Source organism: Labrus bergylta, chromosome 14 (genome assembly GCF_963930695.1).
Source record: "Labrus bergylta chromosome 14, fLabBer1.1, whole genome shotgun sequence".
NCBI classification, from domain to species: domain Eukaryota; kingdom Metazoa; phylum Chordata; class Actinopteri; order Labriformes; family Labridae; genus Labrus; species Labrus bergylta.
Genome location: NC_089208.1, coordinates 894,703 through 919,062, shown reverse-complemented (window position 1 = coordinate 919,062; position 24,360 = coordinate 894,703). Strand labels below are relative to the sequence as shown.

The 24,360-nt window shown below is 44.6% G+C and overlaps 1 protein-coding gene across 1 annotated transcript in view; it reads left to right on the top strand.

Moving 5' to 3' along the window:
• Nucleotides 1–24,360, top strand: part of LOC110001467 (polypeptide N-acetylgalactosaminyltransferase 10) — an 88,634-nt gene that overhangs the window by 4,283 nt on the left and 59,991 nt on the right. The window lies entirely within an intron of this gene.

Sequence of the window (24,360 nt, the reverse complement as noted above, 5' to 3'; positions counted from 1 at the left end):
GACTTTGTTGGGTTTGTCTCAACCTGTCTGTCATTATCTCGGGACAACAGCAGTGTGTTTTCTGTAACAGCAAGGAATGGGCCTGGATTTTAGAATATTGAAGTAGTCACTGTTGGTTTGACCTGATAACTGCTCTCATATCTGGCAAACCGAGGGGCGTCCAAAACGGCCGTGTGGGGGGTGTCTTAAAAGCGCCTACCTTCTCTGGTCCAAACAAATCCAGAGCATTCAGGAGCAGAATCTAAAGTTAGAAGGAGGACATACTGGCTGCTGCATTGTTGTCAGAGAAGCCAGCACTTCAACATAGCATGTTTCCTTAATGATCAGAGAGTAAGATACCTTTATCATCTCACTCTCTACACAGCTCACTGATTGGTCCTTTAAGTTTCAGCTTGTAAACTGTGTTTAAAATGAAGATATCTGAACTGGAGACTGAATCTGACAGTCAGCAGGAAGGAAGAAGAAAATTAAATAATATAATTAAGATTTTAAAGTTCCCCTCTAGTTCTTTTTTTAGGGGGTAAATCAGACGCTGGTGTTGCTGGATTGAATTGAATCATCAAAGGAAATGTTTTTAAAACGGGGAAAAGAGATGAATCATGGAGAGGCTCACTCCGCAGCTCGCTGTGTGGTTTTTGTTGGTCCTCATGAGAATTCAAAAACCTCACCAGAACCGACCCTATTAAGCAAACAATAGCAGCTCCTCTAATTCAAATGAGGCAGATCTGCTGAATAGAGGCTTTCACTGTGTGTGTGTGTGTGTGTGTGTGTGTGTGTGTGTGTGTGTGTGTGTGTGTGTGTGTGTGTGTGTGTGTGTGTGTGTGTGTGTGTGTGTGTGTGTGTGTGTGTGTGTGTGTGTTATAAACTGCCTGTTACAAGCATTTAAAAGCTTTCCAAACAATAACTTGTGTGTTATCATTTCATCTGTCAGCCTGGGAATGTTGACAAATCCACCATCAAAAAATCCTCCCTGGTGTTTCTTTTCCCCGCGCCCTGTTGTTGTTATCGGCAGCTCCGGCTAATTTGCAGGCTGAATTGTGTGAATGATAAAAGCCAGCTTATTCTGCACAGATCTTCTGCGAGGATTACCTCTCCTCGAGCTCAAGTTTGACGTCTTAAATGACAGGGAGTTGTTATGAACGGGGATTAGAGGACGTCTGCGAGGCCGAGGGGAAAGCCTGTTACATATTAGCAAAGTGTGTGATAACAGCTGTCAAGCTCACAGAACAGCCTGATAAGAGAGAGACGGACAGACGGACGGGCCGATTTAAAAAAAACAAGATGCCGACTTTCTCTAATAACAGCGGAGCCTTTAAAGGAAGAGGGCCACACCAAAAAAACAAGCAGAGATTTAAAATTGGAAAAACTAGTTTGTCTAAATTGCTTTTGCCAAAAATAACAGATCAAGTAATTGGGAATGTGCGGCGCTCGTTCATCGTGCCCGCCAACTGTCAATCATGTAATGTGAGACTAACACGTCGTGACACATCCGGGCTCATTATCGATAGAGATACCAGATGAAGGGATAATTACCTCGCTCATTAAATATGTGATGTAGGGCTTCTGCACTTTTCCCTCACAGTAACTTTTATATATTTTCTAACAATCTTTATATTCATGTAAGAAAACCTGTCTCAATCTGAGTCGTGCTGTACTTCAGCTTTCTCAGTCAGTGACCCACTGATTAAAAAAAGGACGATTTAGGAACCGGGCTGGGATCATTTCTGCCCCATGTTGTTTGTGTCCTGTTGAAGTCGGTTAGCGTAGCATGAATAGCCATCTGGGGGCGTGCCTGCTGCCGAGGTGGAGAGGTCAAACAAACAGGAGACTCGTTCAGGAAGTTCAACTGCAACGTGAAACAAACAGTTGATCTTAAAGTCAGGGTTGTTGATTTCCTCCACTTCTTCAGATTTTGGTGTAAATTGTCTTTAGGTCCTGACAGAAATGAATAACTCATGTTCTCTGGAACAGGAACAAAGAAAATCCATCATCTGTATCAGTTTGTAAGGCTGTAAAAACTTCAACCAATGTCTGCCACGAGGTACCAATCTGATGAACCAATCAGACGCCTCCCTGTCTCTTTACTTACCCTCTCTTATTTACAGATAACCATGGACAGTTCAAACCCAAAGACAACATGAGAGTGTCTTTCTCTGAGGATTTAAACGTCTGTACTGTGCTAACAAAACTGCTTCCAACCTGAATGAGTATTTCTCACTGCTTTAGCAAACATGAGCTACCCCCAGAGCTCCCCCGTTGTGACAGTGACAGAACGCTAATTTGCACATTTCCTGTTTCTTATTAAGGACACTTGTTGGAGCAGAGGTGACTCAGCTTCCACCTGTCTGCTCCAGCCGCTCAGGTTAAGTGGAGGTGAGAGAAGAAGAGAGCAGTGGGTAGAATTAGAAGAGGTGTCATAGTGTGACTTGTTGTGCCGCTGAGCTAACTGTCTGACTGACTGGAAGTATTAAAAGATAAAGACTTGTGCACGCACGATATGGCAAACTTCCTATAAGTGTTTCTGGGTTTTTATAGCTTTAAAAGAAACTTCCTTTTGTGTTAAAGGAGCAGTATGTAACTCTGCCCCCTAGTGTTTAAAATGTGTACTGCAGTTTAAATTCTAAACATCATGTAGAGCTGTCTCCCCCCCCTCCTCTCTAGAGTCCATGCTCACTCAGGTCACCATGTGGTGGACTCTGAAGCTTCAGTGTTTATCCAGCTCTGCATGGGTCTGTAAACCTTTCTGTGTTCTAACCTCTCTCCATTTTTCAAAAGCATCTCCAATATTGATCCTAGTTTGAGCACGTTTCTGCTCGTGGAGCTTATTAGAAACATGCAGAGGCTTTTTAGGTCGGATACAATCACTTCTATCTGAACCACTTCTCTTGACCGCTTCCATCACTGCAACACCTGTTGACCTGATAACTGCTCTCATATCTGACAAACTGAGGGGCGTCCAAAACGGCCGTGTGGGGCGTGTCTTAAAAGCGCCTACCTTCTCTGGTCCAAACAAATCCAGAGCATTCAGGAGCAGAATCTAAAGTTAGAAGGAGGACATACTGGCTGCTGCATTGTTGTCAGAGAAGCCAGCACTTCAACATAGCATGTTTCCTTAATGATCAGAGAGTAAGATACCTTTATCATCTCACTCTCTACACAGCTCACTGATTGGACCTTTAAGTAAAAACTCAAGTTACTTCCATTGTTGGTGTTTTGGATTTACTCCTTTTTGTTGTGGGATATTCCTAGGTGATTATTTCCAAAGTGGACATAAATACTACTTCAGGTTTACTGAGTCTAAAGTCCAGAAAACTCTACAACTCAAGCGCAGTTTATCTGACAAAGATGAACGGGATTACAGCGTCTCCGGGGGAACAATGTCGGACTAAGGCCAGTTTTAAGCTACAGCCCCAGCTAGTAGTGGATGACCCATATTACATAACGTTTCACCAGCATTGAGGTCCAACATATTAGTTTAATAAAGTGTTTTGCCGACTAGTAATCCATCCTCATCCCTCATGAAGCTGGAAATTGTTTCATGCTACTCGGGCGATGAATATTGCAGCCTACATCGGCCATCCTCAAAGCTTCCTGGGATGCTGCGGCATCACAACACACCCAGTCGGGGCAGACTATAATCGATCAAGACCGACGTGTAGATAACATAGATTAAACTACAGACTCTGTGTGCAGCATTCCCACTTCAGGTTCAGCTTGCTGCTGGTTTTTCTTCCTCTCCTTAACTGGATAAAAAACCGCTCTGAAAAAAAGTCCAGAAGATGAAGTGTGCTTCTGAAAGCAAAGTTGGCTGAGATTCACGGCTGTGTCACAGAGAGAGGAGAATCATACAGGCTTCTGTACACCGGAGGCTACAGTTATGAGCCACACACTGTAGGCTGGATTACTGTTCATTCATCACTGCAGGATGTTGTGTGCTTTTTTCGCCTCTGACACAGTCCACTCCTGGACTCCCACACACACACACACACACACACACACACACACACACACACACACACACACACACACACACACACACACACACACACGAGGTACTGCTGTTAGAGGCAGTGGAAGGTCAGTCAGCGACAGTCTGGTCTTATTAATGAACAGAGCTCAAAGTAAACAAGGACATCTGTGTAGGACCACTGAGGACAAGGAGAAATGTCAGCTGAAAGACCATCTTTCCGATTCTTATTTCTGCCTCAGAAGTCACAGACTGTCAACCCACAGCTTGCCAAGCAAATGATTATTCCAGAACAAACTGGTTTTCCTGAATAAACACCCCCAGTGCGTCAGTCTGATTTTTTAACATTCCCCGGCTGTCTGCTTGTGATGTATTCCTGCCCCACAGTCACAATGCAAATCAGAGATCTGTCTGACCCCTCTGTCCTCCAGGGCCCCCCACAGGCCTTAAAAAAACATCCAAAGTTTGACATTTGTCCTTTTGAGGCAAAAACAATTCAACCCCTTTGATTTTTTATTCATTCCCTTTAAGAGCTCAGATCCTTCTGAAGAACACATATTGGTAATAGGCTGCATTAATTAGGCTGCGAGCGTGTCGAGACGTCATTAGACCCCATGACTCTTGCACTCAATTACTGTACATAGCACAGACTCTTGCACTTTCTGCTTATTTGCACTTCTGGTGAGATGCCAAACCTCATTTCGTTACTCTATACTTGTATATGTGTAATGACAATAAAGTTGAATCTCATCTCATCATCTCATAACTCGTTTAATGGAACAATTTGCAGCCTAACCCTCCTCACTTCCTGTGCAGATACAGGAAGTGGGAAGGGGGCTGCAAGCTGAGCTGCTGCCAGCTTGTTTCTAGACGCTCTGCTTGTGTTTCACTTAGGATTTCCTCGTTGTGAATTTGTAGAATATTTAATCAGAAGTCCAAAAAATCCCTTAAACAGATGAAACAGGTCAATAAAACCTGCATAAAGAAGGGTCATGTTAAAAGTTAGTGGCTCTCCGATGCTCTTCGGGGGCTGCAAGCTGAGATGCCACTAACTTAAGACATTGTTTTAAAGATGACATTTCTTCACATCCATTGTTCTTGAGGTCTTTACTACACAAGCACAACTATCTGCAGAGCTCCCCTACTCTCCCAAACAAATGGACGCCATTAGTAAAATCTATAAAAACACCGACTATAGCACTTCAAGCTAAAAATTGGAGGTTCTTTTGGCAGGGTACCAGGGACTGCAAGCCTCATTTTCAGCTTCTCTTTCCGTTTCCTCACTTCCTATGACTACAACCGTCATTTCAGTCGACGGTTTGGTTAAAAATCAAGGCAGGACTTGTTGCAGTAAAGCTGTTTTCACACATGCGCTCCTGAAAATATCTCAGGACTGCTTCTAAGATGTTCCTGATTTGGTTGTTCACACATGCATCTCACAGCACCCCCCCCCCCCCCCCCCCCCCCCCCCACTGGCTCCAGGTGAATTCTCCAGATGATATCCTGCTGCGTTCTCACATCAGCTCACTCAGACTTTCTGCAGAATAAATACGAGGAGGCTGAAGAGAGAAACATTCAGCTGTTTGTGTTCACACATGACGCTCACCCTCCTGAGTCTTCCAGAAGTTTTCTGCAGGTGTGGGAGCAGCGCTGTAAAGAAATGTTTCAATATGCCGCTCACAACCTGAGGCGTGTGGAAAAAACTCAGATAAACAAACTTGTGAAAGGTGAAACATCAATTGCACTCATTAATTAGGCTGCGCATGTGTTGGGACAGGATAAGAGCAAATGAAGGAATTTAATGGAATCGTTTGCTCTGCAGCCTGACGGTGTTATTATTAAGAAGTGAATATTTTCACAGCCACATACTGAGAGGAGAACTGTGCAAGACTTCCTGTTTATTCATTTTGCCGTTCATTATGCAGCCACTTGACAAATAATGTACCTTAACTCGATGAATGCATGGTCGAGGCTGTGTTCCATTTCAGAAGAGTTTCATTAGAACTAAACCCAGACTAATGTCCCACCCTCTGATGTCTCTGTGCAGTCGACTGTAAGGCTGGTCCCTGTTCTTGGTCGTGGCTTGTTTGACCTCCAGCTGCCTGTCTCCTCTCTGCTGCTATTCTGATCAACATAAAAGTCGAGTAAGCGTTTAGCCCGTGCGTTCTGTGAAGAATCTCTCTTTTCTGCTCTGGTGACATCGTGTAGCAGAAGAGGGAATGATGGGTTTTGTTCTGCCAATAGCAAGCAGTTGTTTCTCAGAGCGCTCGGGGAACCTCAAGGCTGCACCTCCAGGAAGCGTAAATCCAAAGTGCACAGAAACATAAAATTGAAATCGAATGGATTCAGGCCGCCCTCACAGAAAACACAGCTCGCTGTGCAGATCGCACCGCAACACGCTCGTCAGAGAAATGAGCCTCCTCCAGGCACATTTTTGGATTCGGGGGAGTAATTTCAGGCTGCAGTGAATTTTCTCCAAACAAGTGGGAAATGGGAGCTCTCTGCAATTAAGGAAATCACATCAGCTCTATGAATCCTGGGAGGTTAAGAGCAATTAAGAGCGGCTGTGAGAGCAGGATTAAGACCATTTAACATGGTTTGTGATAACAGTTGTGAGAGTGTGTTAGGGTCGATTACACTGAAGTTTTACCCTCGGCCCTGTAACTTTGCTAAGTGTTGCTCGGTGCTCATGATGGATTCAGGTTGAAACGATCAAGATGACAGCATCACTCTCATTTCCAGCAGAGATGTCATGTTTGTGTGTCAACTTTGCAAAATCTTCTGAAAAACTGAAAGTGAAGTCTCCCCCCTGGTGGTGGAATGAACTTCCAAACTCCATGTGATCTGCAGAGTCCCTCTGCACCTTTAAGAAAAAGCTAAAGAGCCAGCTCTTTCATGAATACCTACTAACTTAATGATGATGGTCTCCATATTATTGATGATGATGATGGTAATGACGATGGTTTTTGTTTGATAACGACGACTTATAAGATGGTTTCTATACTGATTAGAGCTCTCAAGAACTGCCCTCAATGTTGTGCTTTGCCTCTGGTCACTTCCTGTCAGCACCTGTGTGTCCAATCAGACTCAAAGCTGATCGTTTGCTCTTACTCACATTGTTCCCTTTTTTCTAGATCCTTGCTTGTGTTGTTCTTACTCTCTGATGTACGACGCTTTGGATTAAAGAGTCTGCTGAGTGAATTGTAGAAAGTCGGTTAACAGAAAAACACTCATAAGGTCATTATTTTGAACCATCAAAACGGAGTGTTTTATTCTGAAAATCAACCGGATGTTTTAATGTTGTTTTTGGTGTCTGACTTCCCGTCCTGCTTGATCTGCTCTGTGGTAGATTGAAGCGCCATGCTCCGACATCCTGCAGAAACAGAAGCTATGCGTATCTGCGTCAGAGGACTCCAGACTGATGGAGGAAGGTGGAGCCAGAGGAAGAACACGCAAAGTCAAAACGGCTTCACTGCTGTGTCGGAGTAGAGACCAACCGAACATGTATCTGATGGAATTTATCAGCCACTTCCTGTTTAAATTCACAAAGTAATACGAAGTGCCTTCTCCATCCAGTCCCAACAAGCAGCCCATTTCTTTACTTCACTTTGGAACAAAAGTATGAAGGAGAATCAACCCCGTGTTGACATGAGGTTTCATCACAGCAGGGAGCAGAAGGCAGTCAGGCTCCAGGATGGAGTGATCATCAGACGAGCTGTTAACGTCAGTACCTGATGAAGTCTCACCCAGCTGAGGGCGAGCGAGCTGCACTGCCAGCAGACTGGGAAATGAGATTTCACCTTTAATGTTTAGAAGCCTCTGGAAACGAGGGAGACTGAGGGATGAAAGTCATTTGCAAAGACAAGTGGAGTTACTCGCTGCAGACTTAAGTCGGTTGCACTCTATCAGTCAGAGCTGAGAGAGAGAGTGAGTGAGAGAGAGAGAGAGAGAGAGAGAGAGAGGATGAAACACCTCAGAGTGAGCGGGTAAAAAGACGTGTTTGTTCACAGGCTGACTTTGGTGGAGTGTGTTTCCTCCCCGGGTTTCCTCGCACACAAGGCAGACGTTTGACTCGCTGCTGGCTGCTGCAGCGACTGAGCGTGTGCAGAAGCTGCTCTGTATGCCTGTCAGGGATGTGCTGCCCCAGATCAGTGTGAGGAGCCAAATGAGGGACAGGTGCAGCAGACAGCCTGTGGATACGGAGCGAGGAGTCAGCCCTTTTAATTACAGCCACATGGGTTATGGAGCAGCTCTTTTTTTATGTTCAGATGATTAATCCCAGGATGCCAATTAAAGGCCAGGTCTGTGCGGCATTGTCATCTTTTATGTTATGGGTTAGGGTTAGGCTAAGGGTTACATGCACTCTGTGAGTACTTACACACACTAAGATTTGTTTTTCTCATAGTCCACTGCACAGCTCCTACATTACACCTTTTGTACATTTTGTGTTTTTTATTTTTACTTCTATTTACTGGCTTTTTATTCTATATTATTTAAGTTGTTGCTAGTTCTGCTTTATTTCCTTGTTAATTGTTTAGCACCATTTGTCTTTACACCAAGACAAATTCCTTGTATGTGTAAATGTACTTGGTAATAAACCCAGATTCTGATTCTGATTCTGATTCTGATGAATACTTGCATTAAGTTTGCAAACTTTGGGTCAGAAAGTCTGAAACATGCAGTCGTGATGTGTAGCATGGTACACTGGGAAACTACTGGAGCAGAGGCTGAGTAGTGCTGCAAAGTTTTCACCCACTGTGAATTCTCATTTCAGATTTTTGTTTGGTAAAATTTATATCTGTAATAAAAATGAAAACAGAAACGCAGCACTCTCCTGGATGAATCATCCCTTCTCTCATTTTATGATCCGTCTGAAATCTGCCCTGCATGGATTTAACAGCAGAACAGAAGATGGATTTACTTGTCCAAAAGAGTACGAGTGGAGCTGTGGAAACAGTCGTTTTTATGTCTTCATGAGACTGAAATGAGCTCTGTGAAGTCTGATGGAACAACACCACCTGAGTGATCCGTTTTGACTTCAGACATAAAACTTTGGGATGTCAAGTTTGAAAGATGTGGACCTTAAACGGGTAGAGAGGGCGGAGGAAAATGCAACGTGCTCATCGGCTGCTTTAGTGGAGTTTAAAGTCGCTTTCACATATAAACTCCGGTGGAGCGATTCAGTGGTGAAGATCAAACATTGTTGCATTTTTCATTTGCTTTGCTTTCACACCGCACTTTGTCAAGCGCATGAAAACCTGTCACATGTTGTGTACTGTAGCAACACCCACCACTAGTTGGGGCTGTCACTCCACTTAGGGCACGGTCACACTGGCCATCTGTACCGTGCTGTACAGAAGCACGATTGCCCACCCGCAGCGCCATCCCCCTGCTGGCCGGTGCGGCCCGCGGTCACACTGCACAGGACTATCCGTGCCTAAGCACGATTACCTCTTGTACATAACATCTTAGTACAACACATGCACGCTTTATGTTATTATGAAGTGTGCTCAGTTTACAAACAGGTGGATGAGAGAGGGAGAGAGAGAGGGAGAGAGAGAGAGAGAGAGGGAGAGGGAGAGAGAGAGAGAGAGAGAGAGACAGAGTGAGAGAGAGACCCCGCTCCACGGAGTCACGTTACCATCACTTGTTGTTTCATTCACAACTGGAATTGTCCTCCAGACACCGTCACTGATAAGCGCCTTAACACTGAAAACAGCATGCACAGAAGAAGATAAGACCCTAACCCGATGACAACAAGCAAACATTATTACATCCAAGTCCAAAAACAGCAGTTTGAGATTCAACTCTTAGCATCTTATAGCTATATAAGACTCATATGTGACTCATATGACTCATATGTGACTCAGATCCCTCAAAAACACCTGGAGGACAGAGTCCCTAGTGTGGACTTTCAACACTCTCCCTGCACAGTAAAGAGTCAATTACTAGAAGTTAGACAACTATTGTTCACAGGACGTTGTGTTTCCTGAAGTCAGTGAAAACTCAGGTGTGTGTGTGTGTGTGTGTGTGTGTGTGTGTGTGTGTGTGTGTGTGTGTGTGTGTGTGTGTGTGTGTGTGTGTGTAGGCTGCTCTCTGTGTCTGTGAAAACTGTTTCTGACCGTTGCGCTCTGTATTATCGCCCACTGATAATCATGATGAAGCAGGGATCAAAGGTCACTCCAGGCTAACTGCTGTTATCATTCCTGCTTCTCATCAGATAAATCCTTGAACTGTAAAATGCTCCGTAATGACTCTTCCACATTGAGAACATGTTATTAGCTGCAGGCTAATACATGGCTGCTACCTTGTCCTCTTTGTGTTCACTAACTTTATTGTTAGCCTGGAGAATGTGTTTCCCTCTGTCTCAGTGCACTTGACCGGCAGCACCTGACCTGTGAGGAGTTTATCTTTCTGAAGGGAGAGATGCACGGCTGTAGTTTTTTCCTTTGGAGAGATTATTCTGTTTGTTTCCTCGAGCAGTGAGGCTTTGAAGCGTGGAGCGTGTTTCTTTTTGTAGCTTGAACTCTGGGCGTCCGCCGCATTTAAAGGCAGGCTGCGGTGGACTTTGTGCATACAAGATACAAGTGGTGTTTTTGTGTTTATGTGCACAGAAGACAAAGCAGGGTCCGCCCGCCGATCAGGTGATGAGGCTAACAGCCGTCCTGGCACAGCCATGACAGCCGAATTAAGCTGAGCATCATGGGAAAAGAGGGGGCCGGTTTAGTGTCTAGACCAGATGAAGCGTTTAACCTAAGGCAGGTTTGCTGCCACTTTGTGTTCACTGCATGCAGCTGTGTCTTGCGTGTGGTGTGTTCAAATGCTCTTCAGAAATGTGGTAATTCTCCCCTTTTTGGAAGTTACCTGAAGCAGAGATTACAAAGTGAATGAAAAACAGCTGGAGGAACATGACATGACTCATTTATATATGACGCCCATGTTTAAAGGAGCAGTATGTAACTCTGACACCTAGTGTTTAAAATGGGTACTGTAGTCTAAATTCTAATCATTGTAGAGAGCTGTCTCTTCTCTTGCCCGCTTCCATCGCTGCAACGCCTGTTGGTTTGACCTGATAACTGCTCTCATATCTGGCAAACCAAGGGGCGTCCAAAATGGCCGTGTGGGGGCGTGTCTTAAAAGCGCCTACCTTCTCTGGTCCAAACAAATCCAGAGCATTCAGGAGCAGAATCTAAAGTTAGAAGGAGGACATACTGGCTGCTGCATTGTTGTCAGAGAAGCCAGCACTTCAACATAGCATGTTTCCTTAATGATCAGAGAGTAAGATACCTTTATCATCTCACTCTCTACACAGCTCACCGATTGGACCTCCGTTACTTGTTATAATGTCAGATAACTTATATTGGGATATTGAAAGTGATATCCAGAAAGGCAGAACAACATCTCCACATCTGAGCAGAGAGAATCACTCCCATAAATCCCCACGGGCCTCGACGTCATCTTTTGTTGTTTTGCTTGAGGGCCCCCTGGTGGTGACGTTTACGTACTGTGCGTTAAAGTGTGTTCAACGCACAAAAGAGTCAAAGAATAAAGTCTGCACGTTGCTTGCAAACGTAAAAAAAATGTTTTCTGTTCCGTCTCTCTAACTGTGATGAAGTCCAAGACGAGACCCGGAACCTTTGATCCCTAGAGATCTTAAGACCAGGACCTGCGTACAGTACGACAGCAGTACTGTGCAGTGAAGGCTTTCGGTGATTTCTTCAACTTTCTGTATGAATGTAACAGAACGCTTTGGAGGAGTCTGACCTTGGCAGCTGCAGTCTGCACAGTGTAAGCTTTGTTGGATTTTTTCCTCACACCTCTTCCCACCAAATGATTCTAATGGTCGTACCATTAGGACCCTTTGCCTCACCACTTGACAACTCTCTTTCGCTTTGACAGAGCACGGCACAAAAGATGTTTCCTGGAGTTCAGACAGCTTCAGAGGGAGCGTTTGAACAGAGGCAGAAGGTTCTAAAAGTCTCCCAGCACTTTTAAAAAAAATGTTTTTAAAGAAACTCCTGAACAGCTGTTTGAAGATTGACGTGCTGTCCCTGGAAGAAATTGCTGCATTTTTTGCTCCGCTAGACCGTGGCCTTCCTTACTGAGCAACCCGCCAGAACAGCAGGTGATGTCACTGTTAGCTTTTACGAGGCTTTGATCATTTTCATACACACACACACAAATACACAACACCCCCTCCTCCACCTGTCTTCATCTTGGATCACAGTCAGGGGAAATGTCCTTCTTCCTTTTAACCCTCGCCTTGTAAAATATTTTCATTGGCGTTGATTAGGGTTGTAAAGCGATGCATGAAGAGACAAGCTGTGTGGGTGAGGACGAGGTAAACGAAACCAGCTGTAAAACGCTGGGATTTTCTCTCAGGATATGGATGAGGTGGCAGCTGATACAAAAGCAGGAAGCGTCATGTTTAATGTCAACATTAGTGCGCCTGTCACTCAGCGGGCTGCTCTCCTCAATGCGTCGGATTGGGTTTCTGTTCTGCAGAGTCACGCAGGATAACACCTCTAATCCTTTAACACTTGGGGCTGTTATGAAACATATCAACATGTATTTTTCAGTTCCACTTAAGTAATCATTTTTGCATATTCTTCCTTTTCTTAGATGAAAACAAGCCAGTCGACTAAAGCTGTTGCTCTGTGGTGTTCCAGGCTGGGTTGTTCCTTGATTACTTTTTTCTAAAGCCTGCAGGACAGTCCGGCTGATTCGAGGTCCGATTCCTCCTTCCCGACAATTGGGTCGTTCCCGACTCCCGGCTGCTCAAAACTGATTATCTGCCCATATTATCTCGTAGTGTGAGTCGTTTAAAGATCCAATCTTAACGTCCCCGATCTGCTCGGAGATCGTCGCGGGTGCCCCGACTTATTTCAAACATGTTTGATATTATTTAAAGGAAGAATATGCAACTTTTTTGATCCAGTAGATGTCGCCCTTGAGCTCCAGCATGAAACCAAAACAACTCACGCTGCATTGTTGTGTTAGCATGCTAATGCTAGCAATCTTTATTATGCTGGTATCTTCACACTGCATGTAAATTGACCTGAAATGAGCGTGATCTAGAAACACAGTTAAGCAGTGAGTACAGTATGTTATTCTTCTTTTCTCTAGTCCCTCAATTAAACAACTTTTATACACGAGGGGAGGAGTCAGCCGGCCGTCCTGGCGATGTAAACAAAGTGAAGATAGGACTCTGAAAACTGTGAAAACATCACAGACAGTGGGACTCGGGTGTTACACCCATTGTAGACAGTCATGACTCACAGAGTTATTTTCAGAGGAGATACTTGATGTCTACATTTAAGTGTGAAAAATCACATAGAAAGAGTTTTAAGTACGTCATGAAAGGGTCTGGAGGAAGATGTGTGTCACTTAAATAACAGCGAGAGACAAAGAAGGACAGTGAGTGGACAGTAGCTGCAATGGAAAACTGTAATGCATCAGACATTTACAATCTGACCTCCAGCTTTTGATGAAGAACAGACGCTCATGTTGTCTGCGTCTGCCCGGACATTTCTTCACCTGAAACTTGTTTGTTGGCTCCGTTTACCTGATGTCAGGTGGTGCGTTCCTCATCCGGACACGTTGATCTTAATAAGATCCTGTAGTCTGTGATGGCCATTATTTTCATATCTTGTAGTGTGTGCATGTTTGAGATCATGGAGAAGATCCTCCTCATGTGTGATGCCACCCTATCATTTCAAACGGGGTCAGGTTTTAAAACTCCTGTGGTCTGAGCCCGGGTTTATGTTAGCACATTCAGGGCAGGGCAGACTTAAAAAGACAAACAGGCACGCCTGAAACACACACACCACAACGTACTGCAGCGCCCTTACTAAACATGGCATTTAAAGCTGAGCGATGTTGCAACAACACTTACGTGCTTCAGCAGCTAATGCAAGTGTGGCAAGCTGCTGTGTGTGACTGAATGAAAGCACAATTAATGACTTCACTGGGGCTGGAGACAAATCCTCGTTCCCCCTGACTCAGCATTAGTGCACGCTGTTTGTTGGATGTGCTTTAAGAGCTCCTCAGAGTTATATATTAGTGTCATGCCACTTCATCAAATCTCTGTCCTAACATGTTTTTATAACAGCTTCACATTACAGTCATGGGTCTCACTTTAAAAACAAAATCAAGTTTGAATGAAACTGAACACTCAAGACTATGAATCTCTTTGTTGATATAAAATCAGCGTTCTCAATCTTCAACCAAATCTTTGTTGGTTTTTTTGTCACCTAACAGATCATGCTTCAGAGCTCACTGCAAACAGTGTGAGGTCTCAGTACCATTGTTTAACTGCTCCCCATCAAGCCTGAGACTCCCCGATCTCAAATCGTTTCATATTTAAGATTCCAGATCGACCGAATTCTGGCAATAGTTGAAACTCCTCGTACTTTTCCAACAGAGAAATTTAAACCAAATCTTTGTGCGTCTTTGTCACCTATAGAGCACACTTCAGGGTTTGTCCCGATAATCCTCAAGTGTGAGGTTTCAGTAAGATTATTTTACTGTTACTCATCGAATCACTTGATATTTAGGCTCCAGATCGACCGAAATCACTGTCAAAACTCTTCTGTCTTAATAGTACTAGTTCACACAGCAGCCTTCAGCTCCAAAGCAGCCAGTTAGCCTCGTCTGTAATGTTTGATACGATGGCTGAGGCTAAGAGGAAGAGGACGGAGATGGAGGAAGCTAAGAAGAGAAAAAGATGCTGTTGGACGGTTTCAAACTGGTTACATTTATGCCCAAACAAGTAGGTTTTATGATCTGTCTCACGGCTAATGGGAAAGCAAAAATCCAACGGCAGAGTTTACATCCCTGCAGATATTATTCAGAACAGATTGAGATGTAATAATAACAGATAACAACTTTATTTGGCATGGACATCACAGATACATTGGACGAACTAGATGCATTGTTTAAAGGTCCCATATTCTTCTTCTTCTGGTTTTATCTGCTCTTTAGTGTGTTTTCCAAGTGTCCTGTGCATGTTTAGTCACATCTATGTGCAAAAATTCAAAGTCCGCGGAAACGTGGCTTCTCCTACGTCCTCCTGTTAGCTGTAGCATTAGCTGCATGTAGCGCTCGGTTCTAGCCCCCCTCGATAAAAATTTGTCAGTGTGACGTCATTGTCAGTGTGAGATCACTGATCTAAGCCCATTGGCTCGTTGTGGCCCAGCAGCTCATGTTGAAACTTCCGAGACGCGTGTTGAGCAACTGACCAATAACGACAGAGCGGATCGGCAGACCAATCAGAGCAGACTTGGCCCACGTGGGGTCTAACAGTGTGGGCTCAACAGAGTGTAGCTGATGGACTCAGAGCAGAGAGGGAGCGAGGAGGAGCAGTTCATGAAAACAAATGAGACACTTTTTTAGAACTTTATCTATTGTGAACGTACAAAAGTAGGAACATAGATTAAATATAAGAACCCCAAAAAGGGCAGAATATGGGCTCTTTAAGTGTTTTAGCAAACATTCTAGTTCTCAACACCGGCCCACAGGAAGCTTTTGCAAGGAAAACAATTAAGATAGGAAGAAAAGTGAGAAAACAATAAGGAGAGAATAAATAAATACACCTAAACTGTAGAGCAAAGGTAGCATGATCAAACAATAAACCAGTCAGAAGCTGTTCATGTGAGCACTGTTGTTTTGGTTTTAGCCATTGTTTGAGTCCTCTGTTAAAAGCGTTACTGTTGCTGATGTAACCTTAGCGGTGTCATCGTTTGTCTCATGTTAAGCAGCTTTACCGGCTGCAGGAAGCCGTCTAACCCGAGTTATGTCTCAGGTTTGAAACGAATAAATCAGTAAATCCATCTGACACCAAAAAGTCGTCTCTTCCCAGGTTGACGTTTGGAACCTTACAAACTTATCTCAACTACCATGTAACAAATGAGCCTCTGCAATGTAGACGTGTAGCCACGGCCTTTAGTCATCATGATAACAGTTGAACAGTTAAATATTTGCAGAAAGCACCTCATCATATATCATTGTTCTGCCATGAAATGTCATATTTCTCTTGTATGTAGAAAGGCTGGATGTCAACCTTTAGGAAAGTGTGACACAGCGCTTATTTGTGACTCACTGTTGTGGCTGCCTGTAGAAACGAGATTGTCAGAAGTTGCTTTTAAGCACCGATGTGTGACTGACATGTGGATTAAGCTCATGACGAACGTGTCATGCTGAGGAGAAAATAACTCAATCTTTCTCCGCTGTACAAATCTACCACTCTGACTCAGAGACTCAGTTTGTCACCAGCGTCAACAAGTCTCCTAATTCTGAAGTAGTCAAAGGAACATTTCTGCAAAAGGTTACACACTCATCTTTTTCTCCTTTTGTGAGGAGAATCTCAGACATATACTGCATGCTGGTCAGGTCCATGTTGGAGAGGGAGAACAAACAGTGCTTCTGAGGTTGTGCACACAGTTTTTATCATGGCTCCATTTTTCAAGTTATGGTTTTTCTTAAATGCAGTTTTTATCTGCTCAACAGCAGCTAGCAAAACAAAAAGGTTGATGATAAAAGAATCCCTCACTGCAGGGAACGGTCGTCCAGATTTTCCATACTTTAACAATATAATATCGAAAAGCTCTTCAGACATACTGTGACCCCAAACTGCTGCAAGCATAAGAGAGAGAGAGCAGCAGTACTCCATGCAGATTCACAGCTCTGCAAAGTTTCTCAATTCAAATTGATTCAAACGTTTCGTCTAAGTCTCTTACGATCAGACACAGAACAGAAGAGGAACACTGTCCATGTTGCTCACATTACCCAGAGGCGATGTTTGTCAATAGGCAAGGCAGGCAACTACTTGGGGACCCAGGCCAGTAGGGGGGCCCCAGGCCAGTAGGGGGGCCCCAAGGGCTGACAAACTTTAAACCCCAGCAGTGGCTCAAAATATGCAAATTTTGACAGTGGGATACCTCCCTAAGGGGGCCCCATTTGACAGCCCTCCCTCGCCTTTGAAAACCAACATTTGTCAATGGAAGTCACAGAAGAAAAATGAAGAGGAATCTGGGAGTGAAAAAAAAGAAGAGTAAGCGTCAGGACACTGAAAGACATGATGATGATGAACGCTGGTTGGAGAGCCCCAATAGACTCTAGAACCGCCACTGTCATTACTGAAATGTTGCCAATGTCTTTCTGCAACTACGACGGTGTGCAAGGGGCGCCGGTAGTCTAGTGGTTGGTGTGTGCACCCCAATGTGTGGACGCTGTGGTCCTCTAGGTGGGCGGCCGGGAGCGTGCCTATGTTCCCACATTTCCTTATTCATAAATTAGTATCAGTTAGAGTTAGGGTAACTTACCCTAACCCTACCCTGTGGGAACATAGGGCTGACCCCGGGCGGGCCAGGGTTCAAAACTGACCGGTGGCTCTTTTCCGACATGTCACTCTCTTTCTCTTTCTCCTCCGTTTCTGACTCTATCCACTGTCCTATCTCTAAATAATAAAGGCAGAAAAAGCCCCAAAATAAAACCCTGTGACTGTGTGCACAAATTTGCTTTCCATAATTATAGTCATTCAAAACAAGAAATGACCCATGGTTGGGTGTCTGTGATTTCTATTTTTGTGGCCATGATATCAAACAGGATTTGATATTGTTTGAGGTAGTACTGTGCTGTACAGTATTTAAATTCTGCAGTCGTGACAGCTCTACCCACCAGTGGTGTGTGAGCTTCTGAATGGGCCCTGTGAAGGGCTGCTGGCTTTTTTTTTCAGCGTCTGAATCTTTAATCTGATGAGTCATTTCTGCCTCTATTGTTAGATCTCTTCGCTCCTCAGGTGAACCGCCGCCTGTCATTAGTCTCCGTTAGCTGCACTGATGTGAGGCAGCAGGTTAAAGCAGATTCATCATGTTATTCAATTAGGAAGCAGACACTGAGTGTGTGTCTGTCCAACATCCCCACGTAACGGCTGGACTACTTTATTCCACATTATAGTCTCTCATATTGGACTGTTGTCTTTTTGAACCCTGAGCGATCATCCCGTGGTCTGATTGTCCCCTTCGCTGACAAATGTTGATAATTGCCTTCCAGTGGAGCTGTAAAAGCTCTCCCTGCTGAGCTCATTGATTCACTCTTTATAACCAGTAGTGGGACGGAACAACGGGCATCCAGCCTCCCTGGCTCAGTAAAGCTTGGCATGGCAGGGTGGACGAGGGCGGCCGCGGGGAGATGTATGCGGGGATGCTATAGCAGGATTATGGGCGCTGAGAGAGCTGATTTGCTGATCATTATGTAAGCCACATCTGTCCTCTGTCCCCCCCCCCCCCCCCCTCGGTGGCACCAGGCCTTCCCACGCGTGGCGCTGCCAAGCCCTGCAGCAACACGAGGAGAACGAGGCGCTGGATTCTGCTTACAGAGAAGAAAAGCCAGGGGAGAGGGTGAACGGGTGAGGGAGGGGGGGAGGTGAACACACTCCTGGCTGCTTGTAGCAAAAAACACTGAGCTTATGATGGAGAGGTAACTGGGGAAATAGTGTTCATATAATGACGGAGCGGGTGACCAGCCAAGCGCTTTCAATCCCAGAACAAATGCCTTCAGACACATGCAGTAAATCACATTCTCCCAGGACAAAAAGCTTCAAGTCGTCGTTTCTCTGCATTGTTCCATCCATCTTTCTGAGGGATTGCTTGGCTTGTAAATTGTCTTACATTTGTCCAACATGTCCATCGAGCGATGCCAACAGTTAAAACGCAGAATAAACAATGAAATAAAACCCTGAGATGAAGCGAATCCCCACAAAACGACGCGCTTAATGTTCGGCAGTTTAATTTGAAACACGACTCACATGGGTCAAAGGTTATCTTACGTTTTTAAAAGAGCTCCAACTCTCAAATATTTCACTTCTTCCATCTGAACTTCTCTCCATCTATACATCCCGGGCTGTGTGTTTGTTACTGACGTCATTTTTGTTCTGCGTTATCGCGACATATTGATATAATTACTGAAACATTGTAAACATTGGGGCACCGGGTCAGGGTCAGGGTCAGGGTCAGGGTCAGAGTCAGGGTCAGGGTCAGGGTCAGGGTCAGGGTCAGGGTCAGGGTTAGGGGGTTTGCTCTTTATTAGGGCTACAGGTTAGCATGAGTCAGGTGATGAGCTTTACACCCTCATACCGTTAAACGTTAATGAATGATCCGGGCGTTGGTTTACTTCTGTCTCTGAGATGACCCCGCCTTTGTTTGGGAATGGCGTCGACACAAAACGGGCCTTTAATGATCTACAAACAGAACCTGTGCACACGTAGATATAAACCAAAAAGAATACTTAAATGTGTTAAAGACTTAAGGATATCCATCAAACAAAATGAACTACAGATCATCTTAAAGGCTTTATATTTGATTTTTTTGATCCAGCAGATGTCGCCCTTGAGCTCCAGCATGAAACCAAAACAACTCTCGCTGCATTGTTGTGTTAGCATGCTAATGCTAGTGATCTTTATTATGCTGGTATCTTCACACTGCATGTAAATTTACCTGAAATGAGCGTGATCTAGAAACACAGTTAAGCAGTGAGTACAGTATGTTATTCTTCTTTTCTCTAGTCCCTCAATTAAACAACTTTTATACACGAGGGGAGGAGTCAGCCGGCCGAGTGGACCTCACTAAACCATCCAATCGGTAGTAGCGACGGGCGGTGTGTACAAAGGGCAGGGACTTAATCAACGCGAGCTTATGACCCTCGCGAGGTGCCAGATCACCTCCCGAGCACTGCCGAGGTGCCCCTGAGCAATGCACCAAACCCCCTCCCCACCATCAGCTCAGCAGCGCCCACTGTGGGCCGCTCCGTCACTCTGACACCTCTCCATTAGTGCATGTCCAGAGGATCCTGTTTGTGCATGTGTGTATATTTCACTCTGTGTGTGTTCATGACTTACAGAGTGTAAAAACTGAAATTTCCCCTCGCGGGGATCAATGAAAGTAAATCTTAATCTTTTATTTGCAGTTTTACGGTACATGGGTTATAATTTAAGAAAGAGCAACACTGGATAACGTTGATACACTTCAGGTAACTATTATAGTAAATAAAACACTCTAGATGCATCAAATGTCTCTTTCTCTATCGCTGTGCCTTGACTTTACCGGATCCTGAAGGGCAGACCCCCTGCTCTGCGTCAGATCCAAAGACCACGGGTCTATAGCAGAGGGTGAGGACAGGAAACAGGCTGCCCCACATCTCTTCACTTTATGGCTACTGTACAGTACTTCCCTGAATCTTCTCCCTCAGACTTGATAATGAGGAGCTTATTTGAGCATCACTCTGCTCAGTGGGGTTTGGATGGGAGCCAGAGGAAGCTGTGACCATGGCAGCTGCACCACAGCTGTAAATTACTACTGAAGCCCCCCCCCTCACACATCCGTCACACTACGTCTCCTGTTAAAAGTCATTTTCTAACTCAAATGCCATGCTGTAATCTCTCTTACATCATGTTGCCTGCGATGCCTTCAGCTGCTTAAAGTTATGCTCTGTAAGACACATCCATCAATGGTTCCAGTTTTAGTGCAGTGTTCATCTTGTCCGGCATGTCGGCCATTATTATCTCTTCTCTTCAGATAAATGCTCTACTCCATCCCGATTGTTTGACCATTTTTTCAAAAGTGTTTGTCTGGGGAGCAATTAGACGAAAGTAAATGCTGTACCGCACAGTGAGTCTCATAAATATTGCAAAACTATGAAAAAGAGTGCATGCCATTTGCTTTGCAGCAGACTGGTGAAGGCTTGGCACGGACTTGTTGTTGGCATTAATGGCGGAGGAGATAAACACTGACTCACAGTTTTTTCTGCAGAATAAACATCCTGCGAGGGGTGAAACTGTTCACACAACACAAAAGTCTTAAAACTGCCAGTTATTTTTTCGTGTCTGTATGTCATGCATCCAAGAATTAAGCACAGTTCTGCGCCTGCAGGAGCCAGGGAGGCAGCCATCTGTCATGGCCTTTGTCCAGGTCCTCTGCCTGGTATCTCTGGTCGCAGCAGAGCTGTGGATAATGACTCCTGTAGGGAGATGAGACGCTGTGTGGCAGCCCTGCTAGGCTCCACTTTTCAGGGAGGTCTCAGTGCCTCGATCTTGGCTCCAATATTCCTCAAAGTTCGGTAGCAAAGGGTTAGGGGATCTGGAGCCCAGGGGACAGGCGAGGATTTGTAATAGTTCTACAGTCAAAAACTCCCAACTGGCTTTTCTGTAACTCAGTTTTTCTCCGGTGCTCCGGAAAATACAACCCCAAACAATAGAACGGGTTTAGCGACGCAGTCATTGCCAGAAGCTGTCTCCTTAACCTTGTCGAAAGGTTTTTTTTCTTTGCTCTTTTCTGAAGATTCTGCAGCTTCTTTCGTTGTCTTTTTAACTTCCCCTCCCCCGTCTGAATCGTCAAATCTGCAGGATGAAATGAACAGATGCTGAAGGGTAACGGACCTCACCATGTGTGAGAAGTGACATTGTTAAAGTTACCCATAGACCAGAACATGACGCTAAACAGAAGCTACCTTGAGTGCCAGGGACGAGGATATGGTGCAGCCACATTTCATGTAAAATATATTAAACCAGAAGTATTTTGCATTAATTCCAGTATGATGTAAAACATTTCACCAAGTAGCAACTTCCAGTGTTGAAAAATGAAGCCAAAAAACATAAATACCGCAGTTCCCATCGTGTCCACTTGAGGCTTGCTGCAAAAGCCACAGACTCTCCATGTTAAAATGTCAACTCTGTCAACTCTGTTTCCTGCCATGTTTTAACGATGGTGTTGGTGTCGATGGCTTCATGTCTTCATTGGTACACGCTGTACATTGGGAGCACTTTTTTTTTTTTTTACAGCTCACCCAAATGCTAAGAGTTATGCACATCTTTGCGTAATTAGGGGCGGGCTGAGTTGACCGACAGGTGGGCACGTTTTGTGAAGATGTTAAGGCCAATCTCAACTTTACCTCTTTGTTTCTAGGCTGACCGAAAGTGAGTCCTGAGTCAGCATTTTAAACATGGCGACACTCACTGTTGGGCTTCAAAGCTCCACTTTAGAGACCAATGGGTGACATCACTGACAAAGCGTCCATGTTTTATATAGCCAATGCTTTTTGATACACAATACCAAAGATAATAATTTATTTTTTACCCAGGTTTCCTTTTGGATCAGCAGCTTGCTGGCACTATTAAAGGTGTGGTGGTGTGGTGGTGGTGGTGGTGTGGTGGAGCGGTATGCTGCTGGTTGGTGCAGAGGTTCTATTTTTAGAAAGCGAGAACTGGTAGCTAATGTCTCTGTGTGATGAGCAAGGCCAGCTGGGGCAAATTGACTTGTATGTGAAGTGGTTGAGGAATGGAAGAGGTGGAAGAGGAGCACAGGGTGAGGTGGGACAAGAAAGACAGGTAATTGTGTCTCCAGGGGGTTCGAGGTAGATCTTTCTCTGATCTGACAAAACAGGAGTGGGAGAAAAAGAGAGTACTAAAAAAAAACCCTTTCCTTTCCTCACTCCCAGCTACTGTCAACTCTCAGCAGGAGGAGAGGAAACAGAAAAGGGGAGTATTGACCCAAGGTGATCTGATTCGTCCTCCTCGGAGAGTGAATGGGAGGCTCTGTTCTTATCACACTCGCTGCCTCTCTGCTAATACCAGACCTTCAAGTTTGCCGAAGGCAGCCCACACTCCAGAGTTCTCACAGAAAGAAGAATATGGGTCATTTCTCTGCCATGTATGAAAACGCAGAACTCCATGAAATCCATGCAGCTGTAGCAAAGGGTTGAATAGACTTTTCTCACTATTGAAAATGTTCCATGAATCCCCAAGAACCTTTTTTACATACTATGAATATAACTATGGATAGTTCCAGTTTTGGGCTTTCAGCTGCGGTCTGCTACCTCAAAAAATGTCTCTCATCACGGCAGTGTAAAAACATCACCTACTGCTCATGAAGCCTCCAGAGTGCTGTGCAAAAGATGATGCATCGCATTACGACAGTCCGCACCACTTGGACTTAGGATATAAATTGTTCCGTAACACTTCAAATGTGATTTTATGCTCAAGTGAGCAGAAAATCAGGAAACATTCTTTAGTGTTGCTAATTTGGAAACAGGCTTTTGGTGCTCTCCTTCCTTTGTTAACCAACATGAACATATAACTTAAGACAAATCGAGTATCTTCTAAAGTAACCGGGTTTTTCAGTTCATAGTATTACCCTCTATCTATGAGCTTAGGAAGACAAACTGTTCAACCAAGAGAACATCTAATGGACCAGAGAAGGCTTTTAAGACACCCCCCCACACGGCTGTTTTGGACACCCCTTGGTTTGTCAGATATGAGAGCAGTTATCAGGTCAACAGGTGTTGCAGTGATGGAAGCGGTCAAGAGAAATGGTTCAGATAGAAGTGATTGTACCCGACCTAAAAAGCCTCTGCATGTTTCTAATAAGCTCCACGAGCAGAAACGTGCTCAAACTAGGATCAATATTGGAGATGCTTTTGAAAAATGGAGAGAGGTTAGAACACAGAAAGGTTTACAGACCCATGCAGAGCTGGATAAACACTGAAGCTTCAGAGTCCACCACATGGTGACCTGAGTGAGCATCCACTCTGGGGGGGGGGGGGGGTGGAAGGCGTCAGGCAGCAGGAGAGAAAATGAATTCATGAATGAGAAGAAGAAAAAAAGTATTACTCTGCAGAAATGTTATTTTTCTCTCTCCTTTCACCTTGAAGGTGATCATTCATGGTTGACAGCGATATTAGCTGGGCTACTGTCGCTTTAAAAGAGAAAGGCCACTCTGAAGACACTGTTACAGCCGGCTGGTATTTGTACCTGGCTTCTTAAGAACATACAATGGAAACAAAAGCAACTAAGGCAGAGACACAATCTGATGATAACCTGGGAGAAATCTACTCAAATGTAATGACTCTTTAATTAAATGCAGCTAATAAAGGTAGTGGAAGCAGAGAGGTAACTGAGTGGGAATAAAACATACATTGGACTAAATATGTGTCCCTGAAGCTGCTGAATACTCCACCTGTAAGATACTCTGCGCAGAGTCAAAGGACCAGAGCAGACCCATCAGAGAAAGCAACCTTGTCCATGTCTCTCTGGCATGTCGGAGCTGCATAATCGCGTAATGTTCCCGCAACAGCTGCCAGCAGCCTTAAACCCACAGCGGCAGCAGCAGTTCCACCCTATCTGACCAAATAGCAAACATAATCTGCTGTTGGGCAGATTAACAGAAGACCACAGCAGCATGGAAATGAGGTTAGGCAGCCAGCGTTTCAGAGAGACTCGCTAATCTGTAAATCCCTCCAATCGAGGTCACCCAGAGGAAAAACCGCTGGACCACTGACTGACTGCACTTTCATTTCATCCTACAGTGTCCTAATTCAGGTGTGGTCCACGTTTAAGGACTGAA